Source organism: Bos mutus, chromosome X, assembly GCF_027580195.1.
Source record: "Bos mutus isolate GX-2022 chromosome X, NWIPB_WYAK_1.1, whole genome shotgun sequence".
Lineage (NCBI taxonomy): Eukaryota > Metazoa > Chordata > Mammalia > Artiodactyla > Bovidae > Bos > Bos mutus.
Window position 1 is genome coordinate 99570708 of NC_091646.1, and position 20446 is coordinate 99591153.

General features: G+C 35.5%; 1 protein-coding gene across 6 annotated transcripts in view; it reads left to right on the forward strand.

Moving 5' to 3' along the window:
* The window catches only part of DMD (dystrophin), a 2671852-nt gene that overhangs the window by 1672302 nt on the left and 979104 nt on the right, over nucleotides 1–20446 (forward strand). The gene's annotated exons all lie outside the window — the stretch shown is intronic.

Below are 20446 nucleotides of genomic sequence, written 5' to 3' on the forward strand. Positions count from 1 at the left end.
ACTCAAATGTGTTCCTTTTTATGGTTGAGTAATATTCCATTGTGTATATGTACCACCACTTCTTTATCCATTCATCTGTCGACAGACATCTAGGTTGCTTCTGTGTTCTAGCTATTGTAAATAGTGCTGCAATGAACAATGGGATACATGTATGTTTTTCAATTTTGGTTTCCTCAGGGTATATGCTAACGAGTGGGATTGCTGGGTCATATTGGTGGTTTTATTCCTAGTTTTTTAAGCAATCTCTATACCATCTTCCATAGTGGCTGTATCAATTTACATTCCCATCAACAGTGCAAGAGTGTTCCCTTTTCTCCAAACCCTATCCAGCATTTATTCTGTATAGACTTTTTGATGATGGCCATTCTGACTAGTGTGAGATGATATCTCATTGTAGTTTTGATTTGCATTTCTCTCAAAATGAGCAATGTTGAGCATCTTTTCATATGTTTGTTAGCCATCTGTTATCTTCTTTGGAGAAATGTCTGTTTAGGTCTGTTTCCCACTTTTTGATTGGGTTGTTTGTCTGACATTGAGTTATATGAGCTGCTTGTATATTTTGGAAATTAATCCTTTGTGAGTTGTTTCATTGGCTATTATTTTCTCCCATTCTGATGACTGTCTTTTCACCTTGCTTATAGTTTCCTTGCTGTGCAAAAGCTTTTAAGTTTAATCAGGTCCCACTTGTTTACTTTTGTTTTTAATTGTTACTCTAGGAGGTGGGTCATAGAGGATCTTGCTTTGATTTATGTCATCGAGTGTTCTGCCTGTGTTTACCTCTAAGAGTTTTATAGTTTCTGGTCTTACATTTAGGTATTTAATCCATTTTGAGTTTACCTTTGAGTATTTTGTTAGGAAGTGTTCTAATTTCATTATTTTACATGTAGCTGTCCAGTTTTCCCAGCACCAATTATTGACGAGGTTGTCTTTGCCCCATTGTATATTCTTGCCTCCTTTGTCAAAAAAAAGGTACCCATAGTGCATGGGTTTATTTCTGGACTTTCAATCTTGTTCCATTGGTCTATATTTCTGTTTTTGTGTCAGTACCATACTGTCTTGATGATTGTAGCTTTGTAGTATAATCTGAAGTCAGGAAGGTTGATTCCTCCAGTTCCATTCTTCTTTCTCAATACTGCTTTGGCTATTTGGGGTCTTTTATGTTTCCATGTGAATAGTGAAATGTTTTGTTCTAGTTCTGTGAAAAATGCCATTGGTAATTTGATAGGGATCACATTGAATCTGTAGATTGCATTTGGTAGTATAGTCATCTTCACAATATTGTTTCTTCCTACCCAGGAACATGGAATATCTCTCCATCTGTTTATGTCATCTTTGATTTCTTTTATCAGTGTCTTATAATTTTCTGTGTACAGTTCTTTTGTCTCTTTAGGTAAGTTTATTCCTAGGAATTTAATTCCTTTTGTTGCAATGGTGAATAGGATTGATTCCTTCATTTCTCTCTCTGAATTTTCATTGCTGCATATAGAAATGCAAGTGATTTCTGTGTATTGATTTTGTATCCTGCAACTTTGTTAAATTCACTGATTAGCTCTAGTAATTTTATGATACTATCTTTAGGGTTTTCTGTGTACAATATCATGTCATCTGCAAACAGTGAGAGCTTTACTTCTTCTTTTCTGATCTGGATTCCTTTTATTTCTTTTTCTTCTCTGATTGCTGTAGCTAGGACTTCCAGAACTATATTGAATAATAGTGGGGAGAGTGGACACCCTTGTCTTGTTACTGACCTTAGGGGAAATGCTTTCAGTTTTTCACCATTGAGAACAATGTAGCTGAAACTCCAGTACTTTGGCCACCTCATGCGAAGAGTTGACTCATTGGAAAAGACTCTGATTCTGGGAGGGATTGGGGGCAGGAGGAGAAGGGGACAACAGAGGATGAAATGGCTTGATGGCATCACTAACTCGATGGATGTGAGTCTGAGTGAACTCCAGGAGTTAGTGATGGACAGGGAGGCCTGGCGTGCTGCGATTCATTGGGTTGCAAAGAGTCAGACACCACTGAGTGACTGAACTGAACTGAACTGAACTGGTGTGTTTCTCCTTGGGTTTATCCTGTATGGAACTCTTTGTGCCTCTTGGACTTGATTGACTATTTCCTTTTCCATGTTGGGGAAATTTTCAACTATAATCTCTTCAAAAATTTTCTCATACCCTTTCTTTTTTCTTCTTCTTCTGGGACCCCTATAATTCGAATGTTGATGCATTCGATATGGTCCCAGAGGTCTCTTCCCTGGTGGCTCAGAGGTTAAAGCGTCTGCCTGCAATGCAGAAGACCTGGGTGCCATCCCTGGGTTGGGAAGATCCCCTGGAAAAGGAAATGGCAACCCACTTCAGTATTCTTGCCTGGCCAATCCCATGGATGGAGGAGCCTGGTGGGGTACAGTCCACGGGGTCACAAAGAGTCGGACACGACTGAACGACTTCACTTTCACTTTCAGAGGTCTCTGAGACTATCCTCAGTTCTTTTCATTCTTTTTACTTTATTCTACTCCTCAGAACTTATTTCCACCATTTTATCTTCCAGCTCACTGATTTGTTCTTCTGCTTCAGATATTCTGCTATTGATTCCTTGTAGAGTATTTTTAATTTCAGTAATTTTGCTGTTTGTCCCTGTATGTATATTCTTTAATTCTTCTAGCTCTTTGATTCTTGCATTTTTTCCATTTTGTTTTCAAGGTTTTTGATCATCTTTGCTATCATTCTGAACTCTTTTTCAGGTACTTTTCCTATGTCCTCTTCATTTATTTGGACCTCTGTGTTTCTAGTTTGTTCCTTCATTTGTGTGGTATTTCTCTGCCTTTTCATTATTTTTTTTTTAACTTACTGTATTTGAGGTCTCCCTTTCCCAGGCTTCAAGGTTGAATACTTTCTTCTTTTTGGCTTATGCCCTCCTAAGGTTGGTCCAGTTGTTTGTGTAAGCTTCACATAGGGTGAGATTTGTGCTTTTTTGTTTGTTTGTTTTTCCTCTGATGGGCAAGGCTGAGTGAGGTGGTAATCCTGTCTGCTGATGATTGGGTTTGTATTTTTGTTTTGTTTGTTGTTAAGATGAGGCATCCTGCACAGGGTGCTACTGGTGGTTGGATGATGCCTGGTGTTGTATTCAAGAGATTTCCTTTGTGTGAGTTCTCACTATTTGATACTCTCTAGGGCTAGTTCTCTGGTAGTCTAGAGTCTTGGAGTCAGTGCTCCCACTCCAAAGGCTCAGGGCTTGATCTCAAGTTTTGCATGGGTCTGTATATTCTTTTCTGCTTGTCAGGTACACTCCTGTCCACTCTCAGTTGGTGTTCTGCATGCACTTTTGTGTCTGAAGGTGTATTCCTGATGTATCCATGGAAAGAGATGTACTCCACATCCAGCTACTCCTCTACCATCTTGTTCTCTCTTTGGGGGGGTTGTTTTTATTCTGGAGCAATAATGTGTTGGAGGAGACATGCTTCCATGCAAAATTAAAGAACCCATTTAAATTACAGTCTATCCACTGCTGTTCAAGGTACTGTGGACATTAGGGTCTACTGCTGTCATCCATTCCCAATTAATGTCTGTGTTAGATTGATTTCAGTATGCTATGTTATAAAGGTTAATTGTTGTTGATCCCACCTTCCCACTTAATTTCAAGCAGGTCATTCTACTTCACTTGTAAACTAGCACTTAAATATCACTGGATTCAATATATTATTAGTGGGCAGTTTGGAAAGAACTAATCTTCTCTAGTTTCATTCATTTCAGCCATTCTGATATAGCTACTGTGTTCCCATTAAAAAAAATTCATTATTCTAAATTCGTCACTCTGTATATTTGACATCATCATAATAAGCCATATCATTTGGTTATTTATTTTAAAAATTCCTATAAAATAAATAGTATCATCATACCTATATTTCAGTCCTACAGTAAGCAGTCTCCTTTCTCCTTATAAAATATATAATTGAAATAAAAATTACACTTTCATTTAGTTGTTCCCAAGAGGCATTTTGGAATAATAATGCACATCCGTAAATTACAGTTATTTTTTTCCTCATCATACTATCAAGTTTATGTCTCTTCATGATGATAGAGATGAATAATATGCATAGAACAAAACTTAAACTACCACTTTAGGCTATTTCTTTATGTGTGCATATGTCTAACCTACACTTTCTTTTAAAAATATTTACCCTTTAAAAAGAAGCATCAGTCATTGTGTGATCAGGAAGGCAGCCCAAGGCAATATAGACAAAAGCTGGACACAATTCACATTATTCATGTGAAGACGTGTCAGAGTACACTGTATGTATGTTCTATTACACTGTTTTACAGGCATACCCAGAAAACCAGAGTGTTTTTATTTAAGCTAATTTGGGGAACTTACCTACTTTTTGCATCGCCTAATGGCACACTGTTTTTTTCTTTTTTAGTTTTTTTTTTCATTATCTTTATTGAAGTATAGTTGATTTACAATATTATTGGTTGCAGGTATACAACATAGTGATCAATATTTTATAGATTATACTTCATTTAAACTTATTACAAACAATGGCTCTCTTCCCCTGTGCTTTGTGACATATCCTTTTGCTTGCTTCTTTTGTATGTAATAGTGTATATCCCTCAATCTCTTACATCTATCTTGCTGCTCACCACCTCCTTTCTTACCACTGGCAACCACTAGTTTTTTTCTCTGTATCTGTGAGTCTGATTCTGCTTTGTTATATTCATTAATTTGCTTTGTTGTTTAGATCCCACATAAAAGTGATAACATACAGTATTTGTCTTTCTCTTTATGACTTACTTCACTAATCACTAATATTCTCTATGTCCATCCACCATTGTTGCAAATGACAGAGTTTCACATCTTCTTATCCATTCATCAGTTGATGAACACTTAGGTTACTTCCATATCTTGGCAATTGTAAATAATGTGGCTATGAACATTGGGGCACATGTATCTTTTGAATTAGTGTTTTCATTTTCTTTGGATATATACTCAGGAGTGAAATTGCTGGATCACATGGTAGTTTTCAGTTTTCTAAGGAAACCATCCCATTTTCCATAGTGACTGCACCAATTTACATTCCTATCAGCAGTGCACAAGTATTCCCTTGTGTCCACATCCTCACCAACATTTGTTATTTCTGGTCTCTTTGATGATAGCCATTCTGACAGATGTGAGGTGATACCTCATTTTGGTTTTGTTTTGCATTTCTCTGATGATTAGCAATGTTGCATATCTTCTCATGTTCCTGTCAGCCATCTGTACATTTTCTTTGGGAAAATGTTTGTTCAGGTCTTCTCCCCATTTTTTAAACTGGGTTGTTTATTTGCTGTTGAGTTGAATGAGCTGTTGGTATTTGTTGGATATTAGTCCTTATTGGTCATATCTTTTGCAAATATTTTCCACCATTCCATAGGCTGTTTTTTTTTTGTTTGTTTGTTTTTTTGTTTTTTCATTTTTTCAGTGGTTTCCATTGCTGTGCAAAGCACTTTTAAGTTTAATTAGGTCCTACTTATTTACTTTTGCCTTTATTTCTTTTGCCTTAGGAGACAGATACAAAAAAATATAGCTACAATTGGTGTCAGAGTGCTTTGCCCATGTTTTCTTTTAGGAGTTCTGTGGTGTCTGGTCTTATATTTATGCCTTTAATCCATTTTGAGTTTATTTTATATATGGTAGTAAGAAGATGTTCTAATTTCATTCTTTTACATGTAGCTATCCAGTTTTCCCATCACCACATGTTGAAGAGACTGTCTTTTCTCCACTGTATATTCTTGCCTCTTTTGTCATAGATTAACTTACTATAAGTGCATGGATTTATTTCTGGGCACCCTATTCTATTCCATTGATCCATGTGTCTGTTTTGGACACAAAGGTTTTGAAGGATAGGTAGATTGAAAAACCCTAGGTGGTAAAGCAGTTTTAAGAGGCTTAAAAACATAGAATTTATCTCTAAAATTTTTGTGATGTCATGGATTCTAACACATTCTTTCTTTAAGAAAGTATTCCTCATAATTTTGCACTATAGTTAATAATTTCTGTTGTTACTATAACATATTTGCATATGAGTAGTACAGCTGCACACGTACTTTAAAACTTTCTTTAAATGATTTTATTTTATTTTTTTAAATGATTTTAAATTAAGTGTAGGTAACTTTGGTTTAAATGAATGGCATACATGGTGGTTACACTTTATTTTCAATATGGACTAGTTCTTAAACTTCGCACTGTGTTTGTAGAATTTGTATTTTCTTTTTTTTTTTTTTTTTTTCTCAGAAATTTAATACATTTGTTGAAATTAACACTAAAGTACAAGTCTAAACAACACAAGATATGGAAGAAAAATGTTGTCTCTTCTGTCACTAATAATTGCATATTCTCTGCAGCACAAAAGAAGACAATACTTTTAATATGAGGAGTATGTCTCACTTTACAACTGTGCTTGTTCTGAAATAGTATGCAAATTACATTTTGCACAATATATTTTCCCTTATAGCAGTGTCAAGAATATATCATTTCTAGGTCAACAATCGTCATTTTCTTCTCTTTTTAAATTTAATTTTAGTTTTACAAAGATCCCAATTGGTCTGCACAAAACTACACCTCTTGTTCTATTTACTAATTTGTTTCATTTTCACTCCCATTCTGTAGTGCCATACCTTGCTGTCATTCTAAATCAACTCCCCGCATATGCTTGATTTTAAATCTTTTCTTGATCTGCATTTCTCTAATAAAGAGTCATGTTGGACATCTTTTCCTGTGCCTCTTGCCCATCTGTATGTCTTCTTTGGAGAAGTGTCTATTTAGATCTTCTGCCCATTTTTTGATTGGGCTGTTTGTTTTTCTGACATTGAGCTGTATGAAATGCTTATATGTTTTGGAGATTAATCCTTTGTTGGTTGCTGCTTTTGCAATTATTTATTATTTTTTTTTTTTTTGCTTTTGCAATTATTTTTTTCCCATTCTGAAGGTTGTCTTTTTAGTGAAAAGTGGTTATGGTTTCCTTTACTGTGCAAAAGCTTTTAAATTTAATTAGGTCCCATGTGTTTATTTTGTTTTTAATTTCCATTACTCTAGGAGGTGGATCAAAAAGATCTTGCTGTGATTTATGTCAAGGAGTATACGCCTATGTTTTCTTCTAAGAACTTTATAGTTTCTGGCCTTACGTTTAAGTCTTTAATCCATTTTGAGTTTATTTTTACATATAGTGTTAGGAAGTATTCTAATTTCATTCTTTGTACTGTTGTACAGTTTTCCCAGCACCATGTATTGAAGAGGCAATCTTTTCTCCATTATATATTCTTGCCTCTTTTGTCAAAGATTAGCTCACCATCGGTGCATGGGTTTATCTTTGGGATTTCTAGCTCATTTCATTGGTCTATATTTCTGTCTTTGTGCCAATACCATGCTGTCTTGATTACTGTAGCTTTGTAGTATTGTCTGAAGCCAGGGAGCTTGATTCCTCCAGTTCCATTCTTCTTTCTCAAGATTGCTTTAGCTATCCAGGGTCTTTTTTGCTTCTATACAAATTGTGAAATTTTTTGTTATAGTTCTGTGAAAAATGCCACTGGTAGTTTGATAGGGATTGCACTGAATCGGTAGGTTGCTTTGGGTAGTACAGTCATTTTTCACAATATTGATTCTTCCAATCTAAGAACATGATATATCTCTCCATCTGTTTGTGTCATTTTTGATTTCTTTCATCAGTATCTTAGTTTTCTGCATATAGATCTTTTGTCTCCTTAGGTAGGTTTATTCCTAAGTATTTTATTATTTTTGTTGCAATGGTGAGTGGGATTATTTCCTTAATTTCTCTTTCTGACTTTTCATTGTTACTGTATAGGAATACAAGGGATTATTTTGCATTAATTGTATATTCTTTGACTTAAATTCATTGATTAGCCCTAGTAATTTTCTGGTGGCATGTTTAGGGTTTTCTATGTATCGTTATATCATCTGCAAACAGTGACAGTTTTACTTTTTCTTTTCCAATCTAGAGTCCCGTTATTCCATTTTCTTCACTGACTTCCATAACCAGGACTTCCAAAACTATGCTGAATAATAGTGGCAAGAGTGAACATCCTTGTCTTTTTCCTGATCTCAGAGAAAACGCTTTCAGTTTTTCACCACTGAGGATGATGCTTGCTGTAGGCTTGTCATACATGGCCTTTATTATGCTATGGTAGATTCCCTTTATGTCCACTTTCTGGAGAGTTTTTATCAGAAACAGGTGCTGAATTTGATTTGTCAAAAGCTTTTTTTTTTTATCAATTGAGATGATCATATGGTTTTTATTCTTCAATTTTTGATGTGGTGTATTACACTGATTGATTTGCAGATATTGAAAAATCCTTGCATCCCTGTGATAAACCCACTTGACCGTGGTGTGTGATCCTTTTAATGTGTTATTGGATTTAATTTGCTAGTATTGGGTTGGTCAAAAATAAAAATAAAAGACATTTTTACCAAAACTTTATTAAACAATGTCTTCACTATTTCGTTCCTCTACATTCTGCCATTTTTCAGGCAACTTCACGATTCCACCTTCACAAAACTTTTTATCTTGTTGAGCAAAGAACTGTTTCAGGTGCCTTTTACAATCTTTCAGAGAATTGAGATTTTTTTTTCCACTAGGAGTCGGACACAACTGAGAACTGAACTGAATTGAACTGAAACTGAAGAGAATAAAGACCAAACTAAATGGACATCCAAATGTGTAGTGTCTGGTGAATATGGCAGATGAATCAGAATTTTCCAGCCAAGCTATGAGAGTTTTTACCAGGTCATCAAAGAAGCTTGCTGTCTTGCATTATCCTGATGGAAAATTATGAATTTTCTGTTGACTAACTCTGGAAGCTTTTCATTGAGTGCTGCTTTCAGCTAGCCTAATTGGAAGCAGTACTTGTTGAAATTAATCATTTGGTTTTCTGGAAGGAGCTCATAATAGAGAACTCCCTTCCAATCCCACCATATACACAACATCACCTTTGGATGAAGACTGGCATTTGGTGTGGATGCTGGTCACTCATTTCTTTTGCCCTATGATCTCTTCTGTTCCACATTATTGTACAGTATCCACTTTTCATTGTCACAATTTGTTTTAAAAATAGAAATTTAAGTTTCAGTAGAGAATCACATGCAGAAACACAGTTAAGAAGGTTTGTTTGTCTGTTTGTTTAACTTATGTGGAAACAAAATATCAAAAAGATTAACATTACCTAGCTGATACAAATGATTTTCCACGCTTGATATGGATATTTTGAGTATGACAGCTGTCTCCTGTGTGGTATAACATTGATTGTTCTCAGTTAATGTCTCAATATGATCACTATCAACTTCAACTGCTCTACCTGACTAGGGAGTATCATTCTGCTAGAAATCTCCAGCACAAAACTTCACAAACCACTTTTGACACATTAGTCACAGCATCTTCTCCATATACTAGATAAATCTTTTTTGCTGTGTTTCAGTATCATTTTTGCTTTTCTTGAAATATTAAAGTAAAATGTGCTAAAAATGTTGCTTTTTTCTTCCATCATTAATATTAAAATAGCTACACAAAAAATTACCAATTTTGATGAATTTTTTATAAATGCATACTGATATGCCAGTTGTCGAATTATACTGTAACATAATTGTTTCAAATGAAGTCAAACACAAATAAATACTACTAGAGCCATCTTATGGAAAAAACTGAGCAGACCTTTTGGTTACTCAATATTTTGTTGAGGATGAATATCTATGTTCATCAGTGACAGTTGCCTTGGATATTGCAAAAGCCAAAGTAGGTGGCTTAAGGAAACTGGGAAGAAGGACACGGTGGGAAGACATGGAATCCAGCAGTCTGAGATTACTCAAGGATGTGAATGAAAGTATCCATCAGGAGGGTGGGGCTAGCCTTAAAGAGTGCTGGAGTGGTGTCTGCAAAATGACAAACATAGGAATTTCTAGTGCTTGTCCTCCCTAGAAACATCAGTTTGAGAACAATTATCTGAGCTTGAACCTTCACAAGAGCCAAGAATTCTAGGTAAGGTGTTATAGTACCTCAGCATGAGCTGGCTCCTACAATGCCAGTGGCTCAAGAAACAAGAAGCTCCTGGCAGGCTCCTCTAACCCAGGCTCCCTGTATTTTCTTATTATAATAGATTTCTTCCCACTTATGTAAGGAGAAAATATCAATAGAATTTTCTATAGACTGAAGTAACTCCCTAGAAGCCTATTTTGGATTCATAGAATATTTGATTTAGACAGAAAGAAAATACATCATGTACATGTACATTTGTTTGAAAATAAGTCACATTTGGTATTACTCTAAAGGTAAATATAATCAAGATTATTAAGACATTTCTGGACTCATTTTATTTTATCAAAATGTATAATCTTCTGTGATATGTTCTTTTGGTTCATACTATAGTGATTTTAATTAAAGATAGAAAAGTTTCTATTTTATTATGAAATTAGTAGAATCTGATGTGGGTAAATACATTTTAGGAAAGTAACTATTTAAGAGAAATAATTTATAGAGAAACATGGTATATTGTCAGTTTACATCAAAGTACCAGATACAACTCAAAGTGAAAGAATTTCTTTGTTAGTTATAGGATATATTATAAAGAATTCCTCAGTAAGAATAGAAACATTACTATTTTTTTTCCTTCCTAAAAACCTGTGTGCTGCCCAAGCACAGAACCTCACCTAGTTGATTTTCAGTGATCACTAAAGCCCAGCTTCCTTCCATTTTCCAGTTCATTCAAGCAATGTTTTTGAGTCCTTGGGCTGAAAGATTTAAAGAGCTGTGAAAACTCTTAATAGTATCTGCTGTGAACTGTGAGTCACTTTGACCCACCTTTTTCACTTCTAGATCTTATATATATCCCCTCTGCAGTGGTGGGTTGTGTATATTTAAAGCACATATTTGTGGAGGAGGCTCACTTAGAGAAAATGGAGAATCTGAAAAAAATGACAAATTAATTTATCACTTCAGAGCTTTTATTCTTAACTTGGGATTCAGAAAACCTTTTCTTGTCAAGCTTGTCGAGCCAGTCTATACCTCCTAGCTTTCATCTCTACTCATTCATCTGCTTATAAAGTCCATTTCCTTGAAGCCATGGTCACACATGAACACCAATTTATCTGCTCCTTTGCCAAAAACAGAAAGAAAACTTCAGTTCTGAAATATTTATAAACTTACTTCCAATACTGGTAAGAACTTTTTAAATGTGTGTGGCAAATGCAGGAGCCAGTTGAACGTAATATCCCTCTTTGTGAGAACTCAGGGTGAATGTGTCCCATTTGTCCCACTTAGACCTGACTTTGAGATCCCTTCATTGGCAGTCATCTGTTGTCCTCAGCCTGACTTAATCATCCCTCTTTACAGTTAAGCCATTTTCCCAATTCTGTAGTCTAAGCAATGTCACTGCTTTTCATTCCCTTCCTGGTTATTTTTGTCCCCAGGTATCCCATAGATTGTTGTTGTTCAGTCGCTTAGTCATAACTGATTCTTTGCAACTCCATGGACTGCAGCACACCAGGCTTCCCTGTCCTTCACCATCTCCCAGAGCTTGCTCAAATTCATGTTCATTGAGTCAGTGATGCCATTCAACCATCTTGTCCTCTGTCATCCCTGTCTCCTCCTGCCTTCAATCTTTCCCAGCATCAGGGTCTTTTCTAAGAGTCAGCTGTTCCCATCAGGGGGCCAGACTATTGGAGCTTCAGCTTCAGCATCAGTCCTTCCAATGAATATTCAGGACTGATTTGCTTTAGGATTGACTGGTGTGATTTCCAAGGGACTCTGAAGAGTCTTCTTCAACACCACAGTTCAAAAAACATCAATTCTTTGGTGCTCAGCCTTCTTCATGGTTTACTCCATTAGTCTGTTCTTCCAAAACTTCACAATCCAGCTCAGATAGTTTTTCTAAATGTCTACTCTTCACTAACAACAAAAAAAGTTGTAATACTACTTGCAACCCCATCTGCCTCTGTCCATGCAGTTTTACTTCATTCATAGACTACTTTCATATGTATGAAAGTTTAAAATCTTTAGGGTAAATCTCAGCAGTCATTCATTTTTGTTCTCATCAACCAGTACTTGTTGACCAGCTCTGTGCCAGGTTTTATTGTAGGTACTAGGTATATAACCATGAACAAAACAATGTCCCTTTCTTGTCAAATTTGCATTTTAGCAGGGCAGGCTGATGGTAAACAAATAAATACACAATAAAATAATAGATAAGAAATGCTATGAAAAAAATAATCAACGTTGAATGGGAAATGAAGTGGCATTTTAGACAGTGTTGTTAGGGAAGAAGGCTGAGTGTGTGAAATCTGAGGAGAGCTATAATGAATTAAAGGAAGGAAGCATGCTACTATCTGAAGCAAACAAGCCAGGATGAGGGATCTGTTAAATGTTGAGGCCCTGACATGGGAATATGCCATTCCAGTAATAGTGAAGAGACTTTTGGTGTAATATGATGAGAATGAACCTTATGATATGAAATAGTATCTGTCATAAGAAAAAAAAAGCATACACAAGAGCAGAGAGCTCAGTATTAAAAGACAAGGTTTAAATCCTTGCTTGAGTATTTAATTTGCTGTGTGATCTTGGGCAAGATAGATTTTTTTCAAGCCTCATCATCCTCTTTTGGAAAATGAGTGTGACACTTGCCTCATAGATTAAGCTAATACATGTGAGATATCTGGCATTATATCATAATCTTTATAAGGTATAATTATGTTGATTTATTCATTATTATTTTATTATTTATATGCATAGACATTTTCATGAGATAAGTAATGAACATTAGTAGCAGAACTTGAAGATGTTATGAATTTTCAGGATTTAGTACCACTCAGTCAATGTACTTGTTTTAATACAATCAACAAATGTGTGAGGATACCAGTAATTAAGTTCCAATACATTCTTCCATTTCACTAGTTTTTAAAAACTGATGAATTACCAGAATGTAAGTGAGTTAATTGCATACTCACTTTTAACCACCATGTAAAATTATATGTAAAATTAGCCATCAGACTTCCAATTTGTTGTCATATTCCACAGAAGTGTATAATATATAAACTTTGATGGTAAAAGTCTACAGAACTGCCTAATATAGGGTCTTGATAACTATCTCAACATTTGACCTCCAGATACAGTGAAACAAAGTGTCAATTGAATAATCTATATTCATGAACAACATTAAAATAACAAGGAACACAGTAGCCCACATAATACTGTAAAACTAAAGCACATTCCAAATTAAATATGTTTATTTTTATTCTGGGTAATATTTGCTAGACTATTTCTAATATCTGTCAAGATTTTAAGAATATCTTAATACTTTCACACCTATATATTTTAAATTTGATAACACATCATTTATTTTTTTATTTAATCATTTTTAATATAATTTTATTTTAGTTGGAGGTTAATTACTCTACAATATTGTATTTGCTTTGCCATACATCAACATGAATCTGCCACAGGTATACACATGCTCCCCATCCTGAACCCCCCTCCCACCTCCGTCCCTGTACCATCCCTCTGGGTCATCCCAGTGCACCAGCCCCAAGCATCCTTATCATGCATCGAACCTGGACTGGCGATTCGCCTCATACATGATATTATACATGTTTCAATGCCATTCTCCCAAATCATCCCACCCTCTCCCTCCCCCACAGAGTCCAAAAGACTATTCTATGCATCTGTGTCTCCCTTGCTGTCTCACATACAGGGTTATCATTACCATCTTTCTAAATTCCATATATATGCGTTAGTATACTGTATTGGTGTTTTTCTTTCTGGCTTACTTCACTCTGTATAATAGGCTCCAGTTTCATCCATTTCTAAGCCTAAATCTTGTCTCTAATAATAAGATATAAATTCCATGATATTTGTTAGGATAAGAGAATTTATTTCACTCAAGGAGAAAATCTGTTTTCTGTCTATCTTACTCATGTATCTATATATCCATCTGGGCTTCCCTGGTGGCTCAGTGGTAAAGAATCCGCCTGCCAGTGAAGAAGATGCATGTTTAATCCATAGGCTGGGAAGATCCCCTGGAGGAGGAAATGGCAACCCATTCCAGTATCCTTGCCTGGGAAATCCCATGGGTGGAGGAGCCTGGTGGGCTACAGTACATGGGGTCGCAAAAGAGTTGGACACAGCTTAGTGACTGAACAACAACAACAACAATCTATCTACCCATCTATCAACCCATCCATCTATGAAGATTAGCATTCAACACATAATAATAGATATTAGTAATACAAGAATAATTAACAATATTAAAAGAAAATAATATTTAGGAACAAAAATTTTCTGAAGCATAAGATCAATTATTTATCTCATTTTTTTTTGGCATATGAAGCGTAAAAAACCACCATTCCAATAAAGTTATAATAAAGAGGGTGATTACTGAAAGGTTTATATCTGTTATTTTTTGTGGTCTTACAAATATATGAACTCCATCTTTAAGCATTTTGATGTACCAACTATTGACTAAGAATTATGTGCAGTATCTTATGGCTCATTTTTCTCAGTACCTAAAAAACAAAGATTGGAGTTATGAAAATTGTAGTAGATGGGCACTAGGGAATTATGGGAAATAATTTGTAAATTTAATATGAAGCCCAAACATCTGTTCAAGTCAATCTCCCACAGCTAATGTGGCAGAGAGTATGAGTCACAGACTGAGGTAAGGAAAAGTTCTTCTTCCACAGGGACAGATACTGAATGTAATAAACATAACTTTTCTTCTTCAACTAAATATTACTTAAAAGGAAAGCTTCTGCCATCAAATCTACCTTCCTTTCCTCTCTTAGCAACACTCCCTTCCCTTTTACCTCTTGTATTGAACCTCAGCACTGGATTTTCTTTCTGTTTCTTGTACCAGTAAAGCTAAAATAGGAATAATCATAAATGTGAAACTCCAAAAAATCTAGCAGCTTGTCCCCTTTGTTGTTTTCCTTTATTGTTGGAAATGTAGATTTAAAATTTAAAAGCAAAAAATACAGAATGCAATTGTATTCTGTCATTCCTTCATTCAGATTTACTTATTTGATATAATCTTATTGAACTTTTAATGTAAAAAAGAATGAAACATAATGAAACAAAACTCTTGTAAAGAGATTTTTCAGTGTTTAACTTTCTTTCTAAAGAGAAGAGTAATAAATGTGGAAATGTTCATGGAGTCCACACTCTTCTAGTGTTGCCAAGGGTTAAACCGAGAGTGATCACTTTCTATCCATTCTGTTACATTAGTCCTAAGTGGCCAACAAACATTATATGCAATGCTTGACTTCCAGGGCACAAATGTAGGTAAACATTCTCGTAGGTACGCTACCATTTATCAGGAAAAATTCTATTCATTTAACTTCCGTTTAGCTAAATTATCATGTTGATGGGGGGAGTGGCTCATAGGCCAACAGGTCTTCCATTTTCCATTCTAGAATGTACAACTTTCACTGCTGGTAGCTTCCATTTATTTTGCTTGCCTCTTTTGCAGCACAGAGACAAGTTAAAATTCATAGATTCGTGAGGAGCTATGAATGAATTAACACATGAATGATAGGAAGTGGTTGATATTCAGTTCATCCAAGTGTTTGGACAATTGCCAATAATTTTGTCACTCCTGTATTAAGCAGAAGTTGTAGTTTAGAAATTTTAGTTTTGTATAGTATTTAAAGTTGTCATAGCCATCACTCTGATAAGGACAAAAAAATCATATTATTTTCTTATATCTGCTCTTATTTTTGTGTTTTTTCCTTAATTTATATTGAGCATTTATATCAAACAACTTATAAGACCATAATTTGAATTTTTGAATTAAAACTCATTTTTCTATCAATATCAGAGTAAAACAGACAGTAGATGCAGTAGGAATGATACACTTGGAAGAAGCAAGAAAATCAAAGATAGATGGGGAAAGTGGGCCCATTTCCGATTACATTTCAACTTGTCTGTATTCAAAACATCCTGTCCAAATCACTGCCTTTTTATATCATTTATAGCTTTCTAAATGAAGTATGAACACAAGATTAATGAATATTATTCCTACTTTAAAGCCAGTGAATGACATATTAGCATTGAAAAACTAATAATAGTCATCTTCATCAAAGGTGTCTAGGGTTTTCTTTTTAAATTGGCTCCTAACTTACTATGTGACCTCAGACAAATCATTCAGCATCCTGGTTCTCAGCCATATCGTGTTGAAAAGGAAAGGCTTCAATTAACTCCTCAGAACCAAAAAATTTCTGAACGTATATATAGTATATAATAGCCATCTGGGTATTTGCTGACTTAAACACTTATCTAACTTTGGAATTACACCCATATTTTAATATGTACTCCTTCAGTGTTAAAAGCAAGCTGTTGAGCAAAATAGTCCCCTTGATCATTTTTTTATTCTTAATATTTGTTTCCTGAAGTTGACAGATATTCTTTTCCAAATGCCATGAAGTTAAATAATGTGTTGCTTAAAGAAGACTGTAATGTAGTCATGTCATAGAAAGCCTGCTCATCTGGTCTGCTAAATTATTCTATCTGTGAACATGTCAGTTTATTACCCACCAACATGTTTAATACTTTTATTATAAATTCTTAACATTTGTATTAGAACATCAAGAATACAGGGCAACATTTTCTAGAAAAAAAAAATCATCTCTTTCTAAATTTGTGTTGCTAAGTCACTTCAGTCATGTCTGACTCTGTGCAACCCCATAGACAGCAGCCCACCAGGCTCCCCTGTCCATGGGATTTTCCAGGCAAGAGTACTGGAGTGGGGTGCCATTGCCTTCTCCGAAATTTGTGTTAGTGATAGGTAAATGTAGAAATTTAGTGATTAAAATACATGAGCTCTGGGCACACTGCCTAGGTGAAAATCCTGGATTTCATCACTATTAGTATGACCTAGGAGAAGTTAATCTCTCCGTCAGTTTCTTTTTTTCTTAAATGGATGTAATAATAATCTCTCATAGGCTTATTTTGATGATAGATATTTCAATGTATGTAACACCTTTAGATGCCTGACATCTAGTTAATCTCTTTATATACTATTTTTCTTCCTATTATAATAATTTATGGAAGATAAATTATGCATTAAATAAACTGAAATAAAATATTTTTTTATTTGTTCATTTTGAAAGGAAATATACAGGTTTTTCATTTACCTCCTAGGTGCCTTTTAGAGTGAGGCATTGCATGGTTAGTTTGTATAAAGGTTCAGTGAACTTTCTCATAATGATTTTTATTGAACATATGGAAACTATTAAGCATTAGCAAAAGTCACTATCCACTGAGCTGTATCCAGAGGCTGACAGTTATGTCTGTCTCTCACAAAAATAAACACCTGAATAAATGCAGTAAGAAATATATTACCTGTCATTTTCATTTCTAAGGGCATTTCAACAAACCATATCTGCATGTTAAATGTACCCATTCTAGTCTTCATATGAGAAATTACTTTTTTCCTGCTAGAATGTACTATGACACATCTAGAGGGGAAATGTAATAATATAATTGAGACCATTTCTTCTCATTTTATATGTAAAAGAGTGTGCTGTATCAATTTATTTACGTGTATAGCCATAGGCAACCTCTAAAATATTTAAACTTCTTAAATGTCACATATTTCAGTTAATATTGAGCTTATATTGTTTGTTTTGGTGATTACAGTGATAATCTATCAGAAATTCACACATACTTATTCTCTCTTTCTGTGTATATATATATGTGATATATATATGTGTGTACATGCATGGTATATAAATCCTTATATAATACATACTAATTGTATATAAATTTATAAGATTTAACTATATATAGTTATAATTTCTATTTAATTTCATAATTATATATAATTAGCATGTATTATCAGAGAAGGCAGTGGCACCCCACTCCAGTACTCTTGCCTGGAAAATCCCATGGACGGAGGAGCCTGGTGGGCTGCAGTCCATGGGGTTGCTAAAAGTCCAACACAACTGAGCGACTTCACTTTCACTTTTCACTTTCGTGCATTGGAGAAGGAAATGGCAACCCACTACAGTGTTCTTGCCTGGAGAATCCCAGGGACGGGGCAGCCTAGTGGGCTGCCGTGTATGGGGTCACACAGAGTTGGACACGAGTGAAGTGACTTAGCAGCAGCAGCAGCAGCAGAATGTATTATATATAAGCATTGACCTATTTAGATTTTAGACATTAAGGATATATAAAAATATTTGCCAATATTTAAGTAATTTCTGATGAATTAAAGAATGTATCCTACACCAGTAAACCACTAATAGAAACATTTTTTTGCTATGAAATAATTAAATATTTAATTAAAACTTTCTTAAATAAGTTATATGCAGCAACTGAGAGCAGGGACACTGAGATAGACAGACTTGGGTTCCTAATCCCTGGCTCCAATATTTACTAGCATTGTGATATTTTGCCAATTACTTCAGTTCTCTAGTCTCCATTTCCTGATTTTCAAAAAGGGAGTGTTAATATTTATGCCACAAAATTTTTAATAAGATCTGTCAACTATACACACTGTTATATATAAAATAGATAACTAATAAGGACCTATTGTATAGCACAGAGAATTCTTCTCAGTACTCTGTAATGACCTATATGGGAAAAAAAAAATCTAAAAAAAGAGTGGATATATATGGGTAACTGAGTCACCTGGCTAGGCCCCTGAAACTAATACAACATTGTAAATCAGCTATACTCCAATAAAAAATAAAATAGCAATAGCAAATCATTATATTGTACACCTGAAACTAATACTCTATGTCAATTATACAGGTCAAGAATAACTCAAAAAAAAAGAAAAAAAATAGAAAAGATCAGTCAAGATAATAGATGTAAGCACTTAACACATGGCTTGACGTGTAGCAAACATCCAATAAATAGTGGTCCAATATTATTAATATTTACATAGTGTTTTTTTCTCTTTCTGATTGGAATAAGGCTGGCTCCCAGCATAGAGTCTGCAACACTTTCCTATCACCCCCATGCCCAATAGGTGATATTAGCAGCTGGGCACTGTGTTTTTACATGGACTGGTGTGTTCCTCCTTAGTTGAGGATTTTACCAAGATTATTAAGCTAATCATACCTAATGCAAAGACAGTGCAAATTTGAAAATATCAGAAACTAGAGACCTGTCATAATAATGAAAGATATAAAACATGTATGTGGTGCAACAGTGATAAACATCGTAGATGTATCTGAGGTCCATCATTTGACGGTTAAGCGATGGTGCTCAAGGACAGACAAGACATGTCAGTGTGTGGAACATGTGCTGCACTGACATTCATGTATGGGAAAGGAGCAGAGCTGAGAAAATACCCCAAACTCAAACATCAAAAGCTCCCAAATTGGAGTATGTAACTAGAGGAAAAGCAGCCCTACCAGATGCTGGTTAATCCAGCATGAACTTGGGGCAGGGCAGAGAGTTGTTCTTCAAGGATTTGGGTTCACGGTATAACTGATGTCACTTAGGTCTTAAGCCACAGATACCTCATGGGCTGTGCACCCGTTTGAATTGGCACCACCTGGCAGGGAGGTGGTGCCAGGACTGCCAGGGATCCCTTCCAGTACTTGTGGAGATAACTCGGGAAGAGGGAGAGCCCTGCCTTGACAGATTTTCAACGTGGGTGAAACTGGTCTATTTTGAGAAAAGATGTTCAGTAGAACATATGTCAGTAAGGAAGAGGAGATGATGCTAGTTTTAAAGCTCAAAAGAGCTGGCTTACACTCTAATTTGGGGGAAGACGCATCCAGGGAATGCAGGCTTAATCTCCTCTTAGTCATTCTTTTGAACAGGTGGAGTTTACCGTTTACCCCTTTCTGCTTGAGGGTAGAAAATAGAACCAATGTAATCCCAGGTGTTCTCCATCCATTTCATTTTAGGACAGTGCATCCCTCTTCTTCCAGTGCAGGCATCCATGTTCCCCAGTGTTCCTGGAGCACACACGACCTCCAGAGGACGCATCTGTACATATGATCAGCAACTGGATGCACAAGCTTGTCTACACAGACCTTTGGTCTGGATGTCTTTAATCCTGGGCATGTGTTCACCAGTCTAGTTTAAGGCCATATGGTCCATGATGCTTTTCACTGAGGTATTCGCCTGCCACAACTGGTTCTCTTTCTCAGCTAACTGCCATACTCTTTTCAGGGATAGGAAAATCGTCGCCACTGTTGTGCTGCACTTCAAGGTCTTAAAGGATTAAGTGAGGCTGCCTTTGCTATTTCTATCTGTCAGGGCCCCTCCTCACAAACCGAGTAGCGTCTGATTTTCTTATCTCCTCTCCCAACTCTCTTTTTCCTCCTCTTGTGCAGAGTTCTTATGTCTGCTGTGGTGGGGAAAACTCATTTTTAAAACATTTTTTTTTCCAAATCTTTCTCTGGCTTGTACTTAAACTCAAACATTGAAATAAGAAACAAAAATATGATGAAATGAAGTCCT